This window comes from Neoarius graeffei, chromosome 4 (assembly GCF_027579695.1).
Source record: "Neoarius graeffei isolate fNeoGra1 chromosome 4, fNeoGra1.pri, whole genome shotgun sequence".
In the NCBI taxonomy this organism is placed as follows: Eukaryota; Metazoa; Chordata; class Actinopteri; order Siluriformes; family Ariidae; genus Neoarius; species Neoarius graeffei.
The window spans coordinates 17,990,688-17,997,255 of NC_083572.1; positions in this window are offsets into that span (position 1 = coordinate 17,990,688).

The following is a 6,568-nucleotide window of genomic DNA, read 5'->3' on the forward strand; positions in this document are numbered from 1 at the left end:
CTCCACTTGAGGCAGGACTTCTCCACCAACCTGGAGAGGGCAAGCCACCCTTTTCCGGTAGAGAACCATGGCCTCGGACTTGGAGGTGCTGATTCTCATCCCAGCCGCTTCACACTCGACTGCAAACCGCCCCAGTGCATGCTGAAGGTCCTGGTTTGAAGAAGCCAACAGGACAACATCATCCGCAAAAAGCAGAGATGAAATCCTGTGGTTCCCAAACAGGATTCCTTCCAGCCCCTGGCTGCGCCTAGAAATTCTGTCCATAAAAATTATGAACAGAACCGGTGACAAAGGGCAGCCCTGCCGGAGTCCAACATGCACTGGGAACAGGTCTGACTTACTGCCGGCAATGCAAACCAGACTCCTGCTCTGTTCGTACAGGGACCGGACAGCCCTTAGCAAAGAGCCCCGAACCCCATACTCCCGAAGCACCCCCCACAGAATACCACGGGGGACACGGTCGAATGCCTTCTCCAGATCCACAAAGCACATGTGGACTGGTTGGGCAAACTCCCACGAACCCTCGAGCACCCTATGAAGGGTATAGAGCTGGTCCAGTGTTCCGCGACCAGGACGAAAACCGCATTGTTCCTCCTGGATCTGAGGTTCGACTATTGGTCGAATTCTCCTCTCCAGTACCCTGGAGTAAACTTTCCCTGGGAGGCTGAGAAGTGTGATTCCCCTATAATTGGAGCACACTCTCCGGTCCCCTTTCTTAAAAAGAGGGACCACCACCCCAGTCTGCCACTCCAGAGGCACTGTCCCCGACCGCCACGCGATGTTGCAGAGGTGTGTCAACCAAGACAGCCCCACAACATCCAGAGACTTGAGATACTCATGGCGGATCTCATCCACCCCCGGTGCCTTGCCACCGAGGAGCTTGCAAACCACCTCAGTGACTTCGGCTTGGGTAATGGACGAGTCCACCTCTGAGTCATCAGCCTCAGTCTCCTCAGTGGAAGACATGACGGTGGGATTGAGGAGATCCTCAAAGTATTCCTTCCACCACCCGACAATGTCCCCAGTCGAGGTCAACAGCTCCCCACCCGCACTGTAAACAGTGCTGGCAGAGTACTGCTTCCCTCTCCTGAGGCGCCGGACGGTTTGCCAGAATTTCTTCGAGGCCAACCGATAGTTCTTCTCCATGGCCTCCCCGAACTCCTCCCAGTTCCTAGTTTTTGCCTCCGCAACTGCCCGAGCTGCAGCATGCCTGGCCTGCCGATACCCGTCGGCTGCCTCAGGAGTCCCGGAGGTCAACATGGCCCGATAGGACTCCTTCTTCAGCTTGACGGCATCCCTTACTTCCGGTGTCCACCACCGGGTTCGGGGATTGCCGCCACGACAGGCACCGGAGACCTTGCGGCCACAGCTCCGAACAGCTGCGTCCACAATGGAGGTAGAGAACATGGTCCACTCAGACTCAATGTCCCCCGCCTCCCTCGGAAGCTGGGAAAAGCTCTCCCAGAGGTGGGAGTTAAAGACCTCCCCAACAGAGTGCTCGGCCAGACGTTCCCAGCAGACCCTCACCATACGTTTGGGCCTGCCAGGTCTGTCCAGCTTCCTCCTCCGCCAGCGGATCCAACTCACCACCAGGTGGTGATCAGTTGACAGCTCAGCCCCTCTCTTCACCCGAGTGTCCAAGACATAGGGCCGGAGATCAGATGAAACGACTACAAAGTCGATCATCGACCTCTGACCTAAGGTGTCCTGGTGTCACGTGCACTTATGGACACCCCTATGCTCGAACATGGTGTTCGTTATGGACAAACCGTGACTAGCACAGAAGTCCAATAACAAAACACCACTCGGGTTCAGATCCGGGAGGCCATTCCTCCCAACCACGCCCCTCCAGGTGTCACTGTCGTCGCCCACGTGAGCATTGAAGTCCCCCAGTAGCACAATGGAGTCCCCAGTCTGAGCACCCCTCAGTACCTCTCCCAGGGGCTCCAAGAAGGCCGGATACTCTATACTGCTATTTGGCCCTTAGGCACAAACAGCAGCAAGAGCCCTCTCCCCAATCTGAAGGCGCAGAGAGGCGACCCTCTCATTCACTGGGGTAAACTCCAACACATGGTGGCTGAGCTGGGGAGCTATAAGCAAGCCCACACCAGCCCGCCGCCGCTCACCACGGGCGACTCCAGAGAAGTGGAAAGTCCAGCCCCTCTCAAGGAGCTGGGTTCCAGAGCCCAAGCTGTGCGTGGAGGTGAGCCCGACTATCTCTAGCCGGTACCTCTCAACCTCCCGCACAAGCTCAGGCTCTTTCCCCCCCAGCGAAGTGACATTCCATGTCCCAACAGCCAGCCGCTGTGTCCGGGGATCCGGTCGTCGAGGCCCCTGCCTTCGACTGCCACCCAATCCACACTGCACCAAACCCCTACTGCTACCTCTGTGGGTGGTGAACCCACAGGAGGTCAGGCCCACGTCACCTCTTCGGGCTGAGCCCGGCCGGGCCCCATGGGCAAAGGCCCGGCCACCAAGCGCTCGCATACGAGCCCCAACCCCGGGCCTGGCTCCAGGGTGGGGCCCCGGCTGCGTCCTACCGGGCGACGTCACGGTCCTGGATTTTTTCTCCATAGGGGGTTTTTGGTGAACTGCTCTTGGTCTGGCCTGTCACCTAGGACCTGTCTGCCTTGGGAAACCCTAACAGGGGCATAATGCCCCCGACAACATAGCTCCTAGGATCATTTAAGCACACAAACCCCTCCACCACAATAAGGTGGCAGTTCTAGGAGGGGTAAGTGATTCATGTTAGTTTTATAGTTTTATAGATTTATATTAGCCTTATTGCTGCACAAGGTGTTAAGACTTTATGATTTTAATATTTTAGAGCTTTTTAAGATCCTTTATTATTTTAGACTATTACATATACTATAACAGTGATTTTAAACTATTCCTGTGTAACCTGACCTTCGTCCAGTGGAGAAGACACTTCTTTGTTAGACTAAACATAGTCTTTGTTTAATACGACATGATTGATCCAAGGTTTCACTCACACACACACACATATAAAACCCCTGTGTACTCTCGTCTCAGGGGGGACTTGCGAATAAAGATTGCGAACTAAAGATTGTGGGGTTCCTTTCTTTTTTCTGTGACTCACCCCAGACGTCTGGGTGACACGAGGGGACTGATCTCGAGATGGAAAAAAAACCTAACACCACATCTTTTGCAGGAAAATATCTCCGTGTCTTTTTGTTGTTTACTCTGTTTTTTCTGTTTCTGCCTTGGTTTATTCACCGCGGCCACGGGCACCGTTGCACTCTCCTGATCCTTCTGCGCACTGAACGCTTTTGCATGCTGCTGAGCCAGTTCGCTCGCGTGACAAATTTTCATAGCATCTGCTAAAGTTAGCTCAGTCTCTCGTAGTAACCTCTCTCTCACTTTTTTGTCATGTATTCCGAACACTATTTGGTCACAAATCATTGAATCTTTAAGTTCTCCGAAGTTACATGTCCTTGCTTTCAATTTCAAGTCCATCACAAAAGCATCAAAACTTTCAGTCTGCAATTGCATGCAGGATCGAAACACATACCGTTCGAAGGTCTCATTCTTGTTTGGTGAACAGTGTTCATCAAACTTTTCCACGACTTTGTCAAACTTTTCATTGTCATCCCTGTTAGCAAACACAAACGTGTTGAATACCTCCACAGCCTGAGGTCCCGCGACGGTGAGAAGCAGTGCTATTTTCCGCGCGTCTGGCTTTGTATCCAGTCCCAGTGCTTGTAGATACAACGTGAATCGTTGCTTGAACGTTCGCCACTCACAGTCCACATTTCCAGTCCAATTCAGAGGGTCAGGCGGCTTCACACTTTTCATGACATCTGTTGGACCACTCCTGGTACACTGTTTCTAATATGTTATAGAAGAAACCGGGGTTCGTGGCTACACTAATTTATTAACATAACTGAATCAGGGTACAGGTACACCGTGCCATGTTCATTATTCATCTACTGAATGCTTTCAACACACACACAGACACATATCTGGGGGTACATAACATCTGCAGCCCTCTTGTGGCAGGGGGGTAAAAGTACAACTCATTAACTTATCATTACAGTGGGAGAGACAAAAAGTGAGTAACAAACACCCTAAATATGTTTAGAACTGCAAATGAACTTTCTTCTTTTTTTTTTAATTTTGCCATTGAAATAGGCCATCACTTCTCAAAATAACTTAATGATTTTAGTCAATTTTTTTTATTTATATAGCGCCAAATCATAATAATGCAATTATCTCAAGGCACTTTCCACGTTACATAAATCAATTTTGCCCTGTATTGTTAAATGTTAGAATATCAAATAGAATCAAAAGACTGTTATGTGGGGTGGAATTGTTAGCTCTACATCCAACCCTCCTCCTTTATCCGGGCTTGGGACCAGCAAAGTGACCCAAAAGAGACACTCTGGCAGAGTTACTTAGGTTTTTTTTTTCTTCTTAAGTTTATGGTCCACTTAGGAGCCTACAACAAGTCATAACATAACATTTTAACATTTTTTTCTATTTTAACATGATAACATTAACAATCTTAATGGACCAAAAAGAGACAATAGAAAAAAACTGTCAATGGCAACGTAAGTAAATGATGCTAACTAGTCTGGCCCTAATTCACATTCATTGTTTTTTTTTTTTTCAGACCCTCCCTCCACACACACAAGCTGTGCTGGCTCACAGAAAGAGTAGGTCATCCTCATTATGGTCAAGGCTTCCTATAGCAGGTTCAGCAACTGAGGAAGCTGTCTTAAATGAGTAAGCAGCTGATGTGCCAAAGAGCTGCAAAACATCATCAGGCAGCTTGTGCTCAAAGCAAGCCTCACCAGACAGCTTCAGACCAAATCGGACATACAGCATGGAGTTAAGGGTCTGCAAGGACATCCGATTTCTAAGTTTGCTTTTTACCACACTCATCTGGCTGAATAATCTCTCAACTTCAGCATTCGAGTGTGGCAAAGACAACACAGACACAGCAGCCATGGCAAGTTCCTGAAACAGGTTGATATCAGCTGCATCCCTGAACTTCCAAATCTCACTCCAGAAGCCTACTGTGTTTTTTGTTTCATTCCACTTACTAAGATGGATGACACGCCATTGCTGGACAATCTTGTCCATCTGTGCAGGAGAGTAGCCAAGGAGCTTGGCTATTTTTTTATTTCTCCCAGGCTCTTATTGTGCTTCAGAGTTTCCTCTACATTGAAAACTGACATGTACTGCAATGCTTCGATGTTGTCCGGCAGTCTCACCCTCAACTCATTAGTGAGGGAGATGGTGAAGGCTACACACCACTTTCGGACATTGTCCTTCTCCTCAGGCGCAAGATGGAGCTCAGCTGCCTTTGACTCAAAAAGGTAACCAAGGTACGGTTTGGGACTGATGTATCCATCAATTGGCTCTTTGAGCACATCAATATTTGTCAGTGGATTCAGCACCCTGTTACTCATAGACTATCAGGCTAACCAAGCTGTCAAGAAGTTTAAGAGGATCTACCTGCTCTCCCTCAAAAGCCTTGATGGCCAACTGTACCTCACCCAGCACTGACTTAAAAAAAGTCAGATACAAGATGTTTTGAGGATCATTGTACATGGAGTATAAAACCTCAGCCATGTAGCAGTGTTCACTGACTTGGTGACTGCGAAATGCAGTTTAAGCGCTTCCCACTGGTCCAAAATGCGTGAAACCGCTGGTTCAATGGAGAGCCAACGTGTAGCACACACCTTGGTTATTTGTAAGGGTTTCTCCCCACAGTTGATGGTCTCATATAGTGCTTTGTAGGCCTCCCTGTGCTTTGGAGACACTGAAAACCAGTTATAAGTCTCCCATACCAAGTACTCCACACTACGGGGGATGGTGTCATTGAAAGCATGGCTCACAGCAAGCTGCAGAGAGTGACATACACAGCGAATAAGAACCAGATCTTTAAGGCCATACTCCTCCTTCAGCACTTTATGAACCCCATTGTTAATCCCCGTCATAACGGAGGCATTGTCAGTCCCTATCCCCAGGAGTTTCTCTTTTTTAAGACAACACTTCTCCAGGAAAGCCCCTCCAACTCAACTATCCCCAGAAATGTTGAGACAATTGTGTGTTTGGTATCACTGAAGTACCTTATCACAACCCCCAAGTACTTAGAAACACTTACATCCGTGGACTCATCGAGGAGGAGGCTGAAACGCTGGTCACCCACATCTGCAACCAACTTTTTTAGAAAGTATGGTTCTAGAACACCATTAATCATTTCCGTGCACTTTGTCCTGTGCATTTTGAAGTGAGTAGCAGCAGTGGAGTCTGAGAAAGCAGCTTTACATGCTCCCCCAATGTGATCACATGCCAGCAGGGAACAGTGTTCAGCAATAGCTAATGCCATGGTGGCTTCAGTCTTTTTTGCAGAGTCAATTTTTTTACACATTAATGGCAGCTTGCGTTGGGTGGAACTGTTATAAGGCTTTGCCTTTTGAGTGTTTTTGAGTTGCCATGTGCTTGTTTATGTCACAAAGTTTGGCATAGAAATCAGCCTTACAATACAGGGAGTATGCCCGTGTATCCTCCGCAATAAACTGTTTCAACCAGTCTTTGA